At 53.5% G+C, this 9,780-nt stretch overlaps 31 non-coding genes across 31 annotated transcripts; 20 read left to right on the top strand and 11 right to left on the bottom strand.

Annotated features, from left to right (window-relative positions):
• Positions 1-136: 136 nt before the first annotated feature.
• Trnap-agg (transfer RNA proline (anticodon AGG)) lies at positions 137-208 on the bottom strand. Its single transcript has one exon. It is a non-coding gene; the product is annotated as a tRNA-Pro (tRNA).
• A 365-nt stretch (positions 209-573) lies between these two features.
• Trnav-cac (transfer RNA valine (anticodon CAC)) lies at positions 574-646 on the top strand. Its single transcript has one exon. It is a non-coding gene; the product is annotated as a tRNA-Val (tRNA).
• Positions 647-804: 158 nt separating this feature from the next.
• Trnav-aac (transfer RNA valine (anticodon AAC)) lies at positions 805-877 on the top strand. Its single transcript has one exon. It is a non-coding gene; the product is annotated as a tRNA-Val (tRNA).
• Positions 878-1,071: 194 nt separating this feature from the next.
• On the bottom strand, positions 1,072-1,143 carry Trnap-agg (transfer RNA proline (anticodon AGG)). Its single transcript has one exon. It is a non-coding gene; the product is annotated as a tRNA-Pro (tRNA).
• A 365-nt stretch (positions 1,144-1,508) lies between these two features.
• Positions 1,509-1,581, top strand: Trnav-cac (transfer RNA valine (anticodon CAC)). Its single transcript has one exon. It is a non-coding gene; the product is annotated as a tRNA-Val (tRNA).
• A 158-nt stretch (positions 1,582-1,739) lies between these two features.
• Trnav-aac (transfer RNA valine (anticodon AAC)) lies at positions 1,740-1,812 on the top strand. Its single transcript has one exon. It is a non-coding gene; the product is annotated as a tRNA-Val (tRNA).
• Positions 1,813-2,006: 194 nt separating this feature from the next.
• On the bottom strand, positions 2,007-2,078 carry Trnap-agg (transfer RNA proline (anticodon AGG)). Its single transcript has one exon. It is a non-coding gene; the product is annotated as a tRNA-Pro (tRNA).
• Positions 2,079-2,443: 365 nt separating this feature from the next.
• On the top strand, positions 2,444-2,516 carry Trnav-cac (transfer RNA valine (anticodon CAC)). Its single transcript has one exon. It is a non-coding gene; the product is annotated as a tRNA-Val (tRNA).
• A 158-nt stretch (positions 2,517-2,674) lies between these two features.
• Trnav-aac (transfer RNA valine (anticodon AAC)) lies at positions 2,675-2,747 on the top strand. Its single transcript has one exon. It is a non-coding gene; the product is annotated as a tRNA-Val (tRNA).
• A 194-nt stretch (positions 2,748-2,941) lies between these two features.
• On the bottom strand, positions 2,942-3,013 carry Trnap-agg (transfer RNA proline (anticodon AGG)). Its single transcript has one exon. It is a non-coding gene; the product is annotated as a tRNA-Pro (tRNA).
• Positions 3,014-3,415: 402 nt separating this feature from the next.
• On the top strand, positions 3,416-3,488 carry Trnav-cac (transfer RNA valine (anticodon CAC)). The gene has a single exon. It is a non-coding gene; the product is annotated as a tRNA-Val (tRNA).
• Positions 3,489-3,646: 158 nt separating this feature from the next.
• Trnav-aac (transfer RNA valine (anticodon AAC)) lies at positions 3,647-3,719 on the top strand. The gene has a single exon. It is a non-coding gene; the product is annotated as a tRNA-Val (tRNA).
• A 194-nt stretch (positions 3,720-3,913) lies between these two features.
• Trnap-agg (transfer RNA proline (anticodon AGG)) lies at positions 3,914-3,985 on the bottom strand. The gene has a single exon. It is a non-coding gene; the product is annotated as a tRNA-Pro (tRNA).
• A 402-nt stretch (positions 3,986-4,387) lies between these two features.
• On the top strand, positions 4,388-4,460 carry Trnav-cac (transfer RNA valine (anticodon CAC)). The gene has a single exon. It is a non-coding gene; the product is annotated as a tRNA-Val (tRNA).
• A 158-nt stretch (positions 4,461-4,618) lies between these two features.
• On the top strand, positions 4,619-4,691 carry Trnav-aac (transfer RNA valine (anticodon AAC)). The gene has a single exon. It is a non-coding gene; the product is annotated as a tRNA-Val (tRNA).
• Positions 4,692-4,885: 194 nt separating this feature from the next.
• Positions 4,886-4,957, bottom strand: Trnap-agg (transfer RNA proline (anticodon AGG)). Its single transcript has one exon. It is a non-coding gene; the product is annotated as a tRNA-Pro (tRNA).
• Positions 4,958-5,322: 365 nt separating this feature from the next.
• On the top strand, positions 5,323-5,395 carry Trnav-cac (transfer RNA valine (anticodon CAC)). Its single transcript has one exon. It is a non-coding gene; the product is annotated as a tRNA-Val (tRNA).
• A 158-nt stretch (positions 5,396-5,553) lies between these two features.
• On the top strand, positions 5,554-5,626 carry Trnav-aac (transfer RNA valine (anticodon AAC)). The gene has a single exon. It is a non-coding gene; the product is annotated as a tRNA-Val (tRNA).
• A 194-nt stretch (positions 5,627-5,820) lies between these two features.
• On the bottom strand, positions 5,821-5,892 carry Trnap-agg (transfer RNA proline (anticodon AGG)). Its single transcript has one exon. It is a non-coding gene; the product is annotated as a tRNA-Pro (tRNA).
• A 365-nt stretch (positions 5,893-6,257) lies between these two features.
• On the top strand, positions 6,258-6,330 carry Trnav-cac (transfer RNA valine (anticodon CAC)). Its single transcript has one exon. It is a non-coding gene; the product is annotated as a tRNA-Val (tRNA).
• Positions 6,331-6,488: 158 nt separating this feature from the next.
• On the top strand, positions 6,489-6,561 carry Trnav-aac (transfer RNA valine (anticodon AAC)). The gene has a single exon. It is a non-coding gene; the product is annotated as a tRNA-Val (tRNA).
• Positions 6,562-6,755: 194 nt separating this feature from the next.
• Trnap-agg (transfer RNA proline (anticodon AGG)) lies at positions 6,756-6,827 on the bottom strand. The gene has a single exon. It is a non-coding gene; the product is annotated as a tRNA-Pro (tRNA).
• A 365-nt stretch (positions 6,828-7,192) lies between these two features.
• On the top strand, positions 7,193-7,265 carry Trnav-cac (transfer RNA valine (anticodon CAC)). Its single transcript has one exon. It is a non-coding gene; the product is annotated as a tRNA-Val (tRNA).
• A 158-nt stretch (positions 7,266-7,423) lies between these two features.
• On the top strand, positions 7,424-7,496 carry Trnav-aac (transfer RNA valine (anticodon AAC)). The gene has a single exon. It is a non-coding gene; the product is annotated as a tRNA-Val (tRNA).
• Positions 7,497-7,690: 194 nt separating this feature from the next.
• On the bottom strand, positions 7,691-7,762 carry Trnap-agg (transfer RNA proline (anticodon AGG)). The gene has a single exon. It is a non-coding gene; the product is annotated as a tRNA-Pro (tRNA).
• A 365-nt stretch (positions 7,763-8,127) lies between these two features.
• On the top strand, positions 8,128-8,200 carry Trnav-cac (transfer RNA valine (anticodon CAC)). Its single transcript has one exon. It is a non-coding gene; the product is annotated as a tRNA-Val (tRNA).
• A 158-nt stretch (positions 8,201-8,358) lies between these two features.
• Positions 8,359-8,431, top strand: Trnav-aac (transfer RNA valine (anticodon AAC)). Its single transcript has one exon. It is a non-coding gene; the product is annotated as a tRNA-Val (tRNA).
• Positions 8,432-8,625: 194 nt separating this feature from the next.
• Trnap-agg (transfer RNA proline (anticodon AGG)) lies at positions 8,626-8,697 on the bottom strand. The gene has a single exon. It is a non-coding gene; the product is annotated as a tRNA-Pro (tRNA).
• A 402-nt stretch (positions 8,698-9,099) lies between these two features.
• Positions 9,100-9,172, top strand: Trnav-cac (transfer RNA valine (anticodon CAC)). The gene has a single exon. It is a non-coding gene; the product is annotated as a tRNA-Val (tRNA).
• A 158-nt stretch (positions 9,173-9,330) lies between these two features.
• On the top strand, positions 9,331-9,403 carry Trnav-aac (transfer RNA valine (anticodon AAC)). The gene has a single exon. It is a non-coding gene; the product is annotated as a tRNA-Val (tRNA).
• A 194-nt stretch (positions 9,404-9,597) lies between these two features.
• On the bottom strand, positions 9,598-9,669 carry Trnap-agg (transfer RNA proline (anticodon AGG)). The gene has a single exon. It is a non-coding gene; the product is annotated as a tRNA-Pro (tRNA).
• Between the last annotated feature and the right edge of the window lie 111 nt (positions 9,670-9,780).

The following is a 9,780-nucleotide window of genomic DNA, read 5'->3' as shown; positions in this document are numbered from 1 at the left end:
AACCTTCGTAACCGCCTTCACGCGTCGGATCAGAGTGTCAATTGCTCACATCAAATAAGAAATTCATTTGATATTGGCGGCGAGCTTTTTGCGCTGACTCAGCCACTGACGTGCGATCAGTTTGCACAAAACGCTAGGGCTCGTCCGGGATTTGAACCCGGGACCTCCTGCACCCTAAGCAGGAATCATACCCCTAGACCAACGAGCCCTGTGACACGGCGAATGCCAGTTACTCCAGTCCCTCGATGTCTTCCAGGGTGCTCTGGAAGTCTCGTGTAGGCTCGCGGGATGGAGGCGGCGCGAATTCCCGCGGAGCTGCCGCTGGGCGCGCACTGCCTGCTGCTAAGGAGGTGATTGTTTTTGCTGATGTGACTTGCAATAACGACTGCGCGAAACGCCGCTATCTCGTTAGGGGTGCTACGGCAGACACCCTCTCGAGCACCCCGAAGACTTCTTGAGCCCTCGGCTGCGATGGGTTTCAGGCTGTCAAAAGAACTATGGTGTGTGCATGCGCGGACGAGAGAAAGGCTGAGGCGTATTCGAGTGCACAAGGATGGACTGAGCGTGTCCGTCGTTTCCGTAGTGTAGCGGTTATCACGTCTGCTTCACACGCAGAAGGTCCCCGGTTCGATCCCGGGCGGGAACAGTATTTTCCTGCCTATGTCGTATTGTACTCCAGTGAGCCTCGTCGTGTGTGGAACTGCTGCATGTCCCTTCGTTTTGCAAGTACCACATTTATTGAATTTTTTAGTTACGATGGCAACATCACTACAAGTTGTCTGTGAAGTAAGGTGCACATAAGCAGTTTCCGTGGTGTAGCGGTTATCACGTCTGCCTAACACGCAGAAGCTCCCCGGTTCGATCCCGGGCGGAAACACTTTTTCATCACTTTAAGCGAGACTTACTAACATGCATCTGCTACCATCTGTACCCGAAACCTTCGTAACCGCCTTCACGCGTCGGATCAGAGTGTCAATTGCTCACATCAAATAAGAAATTCATTTGATATTGGCGGCGAGCTTTTTGCGCTGACTCAGCCACTGACGTGCGATCAGTTTGCACAAAACGCTAGGGCTCGTCCGGGATTTGAACCCGGGACCTCCTGCACCCTAAGCAGGAATCATACCCCTAGACCAACGAGCCCTGTGACACGGCGAATGCCAGTTACTCCAGTCCCTCGATGTCTTCCAGGGTGCTCTGGAAGTCTCGTGTAGGCTCGCGGGATGGAGGCGGCGCGAATTCCCGCGGAGCTGCCGCTGGGCGCGCACTGCCTGCTGCTAAGGAGGTGATTGTTTTTGCTGATGTGACTTGCAATAACGACTGCGCGAAACGCCGCTATCTCGTTAGGGGTGCTACGGCAGACACCCTCTCGAGCACCCCGAAGACTTCTTGAGCCCTCGGCTGCGATGGGTTTCAGGCTGTCAAAAGAACTATGGTGTGTGCATGCGCGGACGAGAGAAAGGCTGAGGCGTATTCGAGTGCACAAGGATGGACAGAGCGTGTCCGTCGTTTCCGTAGTGTAGCGGTTATCACGTCTGCTTCACACGCAGAAGGTCCCCGGTTCGATCCCGGGCGGAAACAGTATTTTCCTGCCTATGTCGTATTGTACTCCAGTGAGCCTCGTCGTGTGTGGAACTGCTGCATGTCCCTTCGTTTTGCAAGTACCACATTTATTGAATTTTTTAGTTACGATGGCAACATCACTACAAGTTGTCTGTGAAGTAAGGTGCACATAAGCAGTTTCCGTGGTGTAGCGGTTATCACGTCTGCCTAACACGCAGAAGCTCCCCGGTTCGATCCCGGGCGGAAACACTTTTTCATCACTTTAAGCGAGACTTACTAACATGCATCTGCTACCATCTGTACCCGAAACCTTCGTAACCGCCTTCACGCGTCGGATCAGAGTGTCAATTGCTCACATCAAATAAGAAATTCATTTGATATTGGCGGCGAGCTTTTTGCGCTGACTCAGCCACTGACGTGCGATCAGTTTGCACAAAACGCTAGGGCTCGTCCGGGATTTGAACCCGGGACCTCCTGCACCCTAAGCAGGAATCATACCCCTAGACCAACGAGCCCTGTGACACGGCGAATGCCAGTTACTCCAGTCCCTCGATGTCTTCCAGGGTGCTCTGGAAGTCTCGTGTAGGCTCGCGGGATGGAGGCGGCGCGAATTCCCGCGGAGCTGCCGCTGGGCGCGCACTGCCTGCTGCTAAGGAGGTGATTGTTTTTGCTGATGTGACTTGCAATAACGACTGCGCGAAACGCCGCTATCTCGTTAGGGGTGCTACGGCAGACACCCTCTCGAGCACCCCGAAGACTTCTTGAGCCCTCGGCTGCGATGGGTTTCAGGCTGTCAAAAGAACTATGGTGTGTGCATGCGCGGACGAGAGAAATGCTGAGGCGTATTCGATTGCACAAGGATGGACTGAGCGTGTCCGTCGTTTCCGTAGTGTAGCGGTTATCACGTCTGCTTCACACGCAGAAGGTCCCCGGTTCGATCCCGGGCGGGAACAGTATTTTCCTGCCTATGTCGTATTGTACTCCAGTGAGCCTCGTCGTGTGTGGAACTGCTGCATGTCCCTTCGTTTTGCAAGTACCACATTTATTGAATTTTTTAGTTACGATGGCAACATCACTACAAGTTGTCTGTGAAGTAAGGTGCACATAAGCAGTTTCCGTGGTGTAGCGGTTATCACGTCTGCCTAACACGCAGAAGGTCCCCGGTTCGATCCCGGGCGGAAACACTTTTTCATCACTTTAAGCGAGACTTACTAACATGCATCTGCTACCATCTGTACCCGAAACCTTCGTAACCGCCTTCACGCGTCGGATCAGAGTGTCAATTGCTCACATCAAATAAGAAATTCATTTGATATTGGCGGCGAGCTTTTTGCGCTGACTCAGCCACTGACGTGCGATCAGTTTGCACAAAACGCTAGGGCTCGTCCGGGATTTGAACCCGGGACCTCCTGCACCCTAAGCAGGAATCATACCCCTAGACCAACGAGCCCTGTGACACGGCGAATGCCAGTTACTCCAGTCCCTCGATGTCTTCCAGGGTGCTCTGGAAGTCTCGTGTAGGCTCGCGGGATGGAGGCGGCGCGAATTCCCGCGGTCGGCGGCCTTCCTGGGCTATTGGTACCCTCATGTAGAGCTGCCGCTGGGCGCGCACTGCCTGCTGCTAAGGAGGTGATTGTTTTTGCTGATGTGACTTGCAATAACGACTGCGCGAAACGCCGCTATCTCGTTAGGGGTGCTACGGCAGACACCCTCTCGAGCACCCCGAAGACTTCTTGAGCCCTCGGCTGCGATGGGTTTCAGGCTGTCAAAAGAACTATGGTGTGTGCATGCGCGGACGAGAGAAATGCTGAGGCGTATTCGAGTGCACAAGGATGGACTGAGCGTGTCCGTCGTTTCCGTAGTGTAGCGGTTATCACGTCTGCTTCACACGCAGAAGGTCCCCGGTTCGATCCCGGGCGGGAACAGTATTTTCCTGCCTATGTCGTATTGTACTCCAGTGAGCCTCGTCGTGTGTGGAACTGCTGCATGTCCCTTCGTTTTGCAAGTACCACATTTATTGAATTTTTTAGTTACGATGGCAACATCACTACAAGTTGTCTGTGAAGTAAGGTGCACATAAGCAGTTTCCGTGGTGTAGCGGTTATCACGTCTGCCTAACACGCAGAAGGTCCCCGGTTCGATCCCGGGCGGAAACACTTTTTCATCACTTTAAGCGAGACTTACTAACATGCATCTGCTACCATCTGTACCCGAAACCTTCGTAACCGCCTTCACGCGTCGGATCAGAGTGTCAATTGCTCACATCAAATAAGAAATTCATTTGATATTGGCGGCGAGCTTTTTGCGCTGACTCAGCCACTGACGTGCGATCAGTTTGCACAAAACGCTAGGGCTCGTCCGGGATTTGAACCCAGGACCTCCTGCACCCTAAGCAGGAATCATACCCCTAGACCAACGAGCCCTGTGACACGGCGAATGCCAGTTACTCCAGTCCCTCGATGTCTTCCAGGGTGCTCTGGAAGTCTCGTGTAGGCTCGCGGGATGGAGGCGGCGCGAATTCCCGCGGTCGGCGGCCTTCCTGGGCTATTGGTACCCTCATGTAGAGCTGCCGCTGGGCGCGCACTGCCTGCTGCTAAGGAGGTGATTGTTTTTGCTGATGTGACTTGCAATAACGACTGCGCGAAACGCCGCTATCTCGTTAGGGGTGCTACGGCAGACACCCTCTCGAGCACCCCGAAGACTTCTTGAGCCCTCGGCTGCGATGGGTTTCAGGCTGTCAAAAGAACTATGGTGTGTGCATGCGCGGACGAGAGAAATGCTGAGGCGTATTCGAGTGCACAAGGATGGACTGAGCGTGTCCGTCGTTTCCGTAGTGTAGCGGTTATCACGTCTGCTTCACACGCAGAAGGTCCCTGGTTCGATCCCGGGCGGGAACAGTGTTTTCCTGCCTATGTCGTATTGTACTCCAGTGAGCCTCGTCGTGTGTGGAACTGCTGCATGTCCCTTCGTTTTGCAAGTACCACATTTATTGAATTTTTTAGTTACGATGGCAACATCACTACAAGTTGTCTGTGAAGTAAGGTGCACATAAGCAGTTTCCGTGGTGTAGCGGTTATCACGTCTGCCTAACACGCAGAAGGTCCCCGGTTCGATCCCGGGCGGAAACACTTTTTCATCACTTTAAGCGAGACTTACTAACATGCATCTGCTACCATCTGTACCCGAAACCTTCGTAACCGCCTTCACGCGTCGGATCAGAGTGTCAATTGCTCACATCAAATAAGAAATTCATTTGATATTGGCGGCGAGCTTTTTGCGCTGACTCAGCCACTGACGTGCGATCAGTTTGCACAAAACGCTAGGGCTCGTCCGGGATTTGAACCCGGGACCTCCTGCACCCTAAGCAGGAATCATACCCCTAGACCAACGAGCCCTGTGACACGGCGAATGCCAGTTACTCCAGTCCCTCGATGTCTTCCAGGGTGCTCTGGAAGTCTCGTGTAGGCTCGCGGGATGGAGGCAGCGCGAATTCCCGCGGAGCTGCCGCTGGGCGCGCACTGCCTGCTGCTAAGGAGGTGATTGTTTTTGCTGATGTGACTTGCAATAACGACTGCGCGAAACGCCGCTATCTCGTTAGGGGTGCTACGGCAGACACCCTCTCGAGCACCCCGAAGACTTCTTGAGCCCTCGGCTGCGATGGGTTTCAGGCTGTCAAAAGAACTATGGTGTGTGCATGCGCGGACGAGAGAAATGCTGAGGCGTATTCGAGTGCACAAGGATGGACTGAGCGTGTCCGTCGTTTCCGTAGTGTAGCGGTTATCACGTCTGCTTCACACGCAGAAGGTCCCCGGTTCGATCCCGGGCGGGAACAGTGTTTTCCTGCCTATGTCGTATTGTACTCCAGTGAGCCTCGTCGTGTGTGGAACTGCTGCATGTCCCTTCGTTTTGCAAGTACCACATTTATTGAATTTTTTAGTTACGATGGCAACATCACTACAAGTTGTCTGTGAAGTAAGGTGCACATAAGCAGTTTCCGTGGTGTAGCGGTTATCACGTCTGCCTAACACGCAGAAGGTCCCCGGTTCGATCCCGGGCGGAAACACTTTTTCATCACTTTAAGCGAGACTTACTAACATGCATCTGCTACCATCTGTACCCGAAACCTTCGTAACCGCCTTCACGCGTCGGATCAGAGTGTCAATTGCTCACATCAAATAAGAAATTCATTTGATATTGGCGGCGAGCTTTTTGCGCTGACTCAGCCACTGACGTGCGATCAGTTTGCACAAAACGCTAGGGCTCGTCCGGGATTTGAACCCGGGACCTCCTGCACCCTAAGTAGGAATCATACCCCTAGACCAACGAGCCCTGTGACACGGCGAATGCCAGTTACTCCAGTCCCTCGATGTCTTCCAGGGTGCTCTGGAAGTCTCGTGTAGGCTCGCGGGATGGAGGCAGCGCGAATTCCCGCGGAGCTGCCGCTGGGCGCGCACTGCCTGCTGCTAAGGAGGTGATTGTTTTTGCTGATGTGACTTGCAATAACGACTGCGCGAAACGCCGCTATCTCGTTAGGGGTGCTACGACAGACACCCTCTCGAGCACCCCGAAGACTTCTTGAGCCCTCGGCTGCGATGGGTTTCAGGCTGTCAAAAGAACTATGGTGTGTGCATGCGCGGACGAGAGAAAGGCTGAGGCGTATTCGAGTGCACAAGGATGGACTGAGCGTGTCCGTCGTTTCCGTAGTGTAGCGGTTATCACGTCTGCTTCACACGCAGAAGGTCCCCGGTTCGATCCCGGGCGGGAACAGTATTTTCCTGCCTATGTCGTATTGTACTCCAGTGAGCCTCGTCGTGTGTGGAACTGCTGCATGTCCCTTCGTTTTGCAAGTACCACATTTATTGAATTTTTTAGTTACGATGGCAACATCACTACAAGTTGTCTGTGAAGTAAGGTGCACATAAGCAGTTTCCGTGGTGTAGCGGTTATCACGTCTGCCTAACACGCAGAAGGTCCCCGGTTAGATCCCGGGCGGAAACACTTTTTCATCACTTTAAGCGAGACTTACTAACATGCATCTGCTACCATCTGTACCCGAAACCTTCGTAACCGCCTTCACGCGTCGGATCAGAGTGTCAATTGCTCACATCAAATAAGAAATTCATTTGATATTGGCGGCGAGCTTTTTGCGCTGACTCAGCCACTGACGTGCGATCAGTTTGCACAAAACGCTAGGGCTCGTCCGGGATTTGAACCCGGGACCTCCTGCACCCTAAGCAGGAATCATACCCCTAGACCAACGAGCCCTGTGACACGGCGAATGCCAGTTACTCCAGTCCCTCGATGTCTTCCAGGGTGCTCTGGAAGTCTCGTGTAGGCTCGCGGGATGGAGGCAGCGCGAATTCCCGCGGAGCTGCCGCTGGGCGCGCACTGCCTGCTGCTAAGGAGGTGATTGTTTTTGCTGATGTGACTTGCAATAACGACTGCGCGAAACGCCGCTATCTCGTTAGGGGTGCTACGGCAGACACCCTCTCGAGCACCCCGAAGACTTCTTGAGCCCTCGGCTGCGATGGGTTTCAGGCTGTCAAAAGAACTATGGTGTGTGCATGCGCGGACGAGAGAAAGGCTGAGGCGTATTCGAGTGCACAAGGATGGACTGAGCGTGTCCGTCGTTTCCGTAGTGTAGCGGTTATCACGTCTGCTTCACACGCAGAAGGTCCCCGGTTCGATCCCGGGCGGGAACAGTGTTTTCCTGCCTATGTCGTATTGTACTCCAGTGAGCCTCGTCGTGTGTGGAACTGCTGCATGTCCCTTCGTTTTGCAAGTACCACATTTATTGAATTTTTTAGTTACGATGGCAATATCACTACAAGTTGTCTGTGAAGTAAGGTGCACATAAGCAGTTTCCGTGGTGTAGCGGTTATCACGTCTGCCTAACACGCAGAAGGTCCCCGGTTCGATCCCGGGCGGAAACACTTTTTCATCACTTTAAGCGAGACTTACTAACATGCATCTGCTACCATCTGTACCCGAAACCTTCGTAACCGCCTTCACGCGTCGGATCAGAGTGTCAATTGCTCACATCAAATAAGAAATTCATTTGATATTGGCGGCGAGCTTTTTGCGCTGACTCAGCCACTGACGTGCGATCAGTTTGCACAAAACGCTAGGGCTCGTCCGGGATTTGAACCCGGGACCTCCTGCACCCTAAGCAGGAATCATACCCCTAGACCAACGAGCCCTGTGACACGGCGAATGCCAGTTACTCCAGTCCCTCGATGTCTTCCAGGGTGCTCTGGAAGTCTCGTGTAGGCTCGCGGGATGGAGGCAGCGCGAATTCCCGCGGAGCTGCCGCTGGGCGCGCACTGCCTGCTGCTAAGGAGGTGATTGTTTTTGCTGATGTGACTTGCAATAACGACTGCGCGAAACGCCGCTATCTCGTTAGGGGTGCTACGGCAGACACCCTCTCGAGCACCCCGAAGACTTCTTGAGCCCTCGGCTGCGATGGGTTTCAGGCTGTCAAAAGAACTATGGTGTGTGCATGCGCGGACGAGAGAAAGGCTGAGGCGTATTCGAGTGCACAAGGATGGACTGAGCGTGTCCGTCGTTTCCGTAGTGTAGCGGTTATCACGTCTGCTTCACACGCAGAAGGTCCCCGGTTCGATCCCGGGCGGGAACAGTATTTTCCTGCCTATGTCGTATTGTACTCCAGTGAGCCTCGTCGTGTGTGGAACTGCTGCATGTCCCTTCGTTTTGCAAGTACCACATTTATTGAATTTTTTAGTTACGATGGCAACATCACTACAAGTTGTCTGTGAAGTAAGGTGCACATAAGCAGTTTCCGTGGTGTAGCGGTTATCACGTCTGCCTAACACGCAGAAGGTCCCCGGTTAGATCCCGGGCGGAAACACTTTTTCATCACTTTAAGCGAGACTTACTAACATGCATCTGCTACCATCTGTACCCGAAACCTTCGTAACCGCCTTCACGCGTCGGATCAGAGTGTCAATTGCTCACATCAAATAAGAAATTCATTTGATATTGGCGGCGAGCTTTTTGCGCTGACTCAGCCACTGACGTGCGATCAGTTTGCACAAAACGCTAGGGCTCGTCCGGGATTTGAACCCAGGACCTCCTGCACCCTAAGCAGGAATCATACCCCTAGACCAACGAGCCCTGTGACACGGCGAATGCCAGTTACTCCAGTCCCTCGATGTCTTCCAGGGTGCTCTGGAAGTCTCGTGTAGGCTCGCGGGATGGAGGCGGCGCGAATTCCCGCGGTCGGCGGCCTTCCTGGGCTATTGGTACCCTCATGTAGAGCTGCCGCTGGGCGCGCACTGCCTGCTGCTAAGGAGGTGATTGTTTTTGCTGATGTGACTTGCAATAACGACTGCGCGAAACGCCGCTATCTCGTTAGGGGTGCTACGGCAGACACCCTCTCGAGCACCCCGAAGACTTCTTGAGCCCTCGGCTGCGATGGGTTTCAGGCTGTCAAAAGAACTATGGTGTGTGCATGCGCGGACGAGAGAAAGGCTGAGGCGTATTCGAGTGCACAAGGATGGACTGAGCGTGTCCGTCGTTTCCGTAGTGTAGCGGTTATCACGTCTGCTTCACACGCAGAAGGTCCCCGGTTCGATCCCGGGCGGGAACAGTATTTTCCTGCCTATGTCGTATTGTACTCCAGTGAGCCTCGTCGTGTGTGGAACTGCTGCATGTCCCTTCGTTTTGCAAGTACCACATTTATTGAATTTTTTAGTTACGATGGCAACATCACTACAAGTTGTCTGTGAAGTAAGGTGCACATAAGCAGTTTCCGTGGTGTAGCGGTTATCACGTCTGCCTAACACGCAGAAGGTCCCCGGTTCGATCCCGGGCGGAAACACTTTTTCATCACTTTAAGCGAGACTTACTAACATGCATCTGCTACCATCTGTACCCGAAACCTTCGTAACCGCCTTCACGCGTCGGATCAGAGTGTCAATTGCTCACATCAAATAAGAAATTCATTTGATATTGGCGGCGAGCTTTTTGCGCTGACTCAGCCACTGACGTGCGATCAGTTTGCACAAAACGCTAGGGCTCGTCCGGGATTTGAACCCGGGACCTCCTGCACCCTAAGCAGGAATCATACCCCTAGACCAACGAGCCCTGTGACACGGCGAATGCCAGTTACTCCAGTCCCTCGATGTCTTCCAGGGTGCTCTGGAAGTCTCGTGTAGGCTCGCGGGATGGAGGCGGCGCGAATTCCCGCGGTCGGCG

The sequence above is a fragment of the Schistocerca cancellata genome, chromosome 2 (genome assembly GCF_023864275.1).
Source record: "Schistocerca cancellata isolate TAMUIC-IGC-003103 chromosome 2, iqSchCanc2.1, whole genome shotgun sequence".
In the NCBI taxonomy this organism is placed as follows: Eukaryota; Metazoa; Arthropoda; class Insecta; order Orthoptera; family Acrididae; genus Schistocerca; species Schistocerca cancellata.
This window is presented reverse-complemented; position numbering and strand designations above follow the sequence as displayed.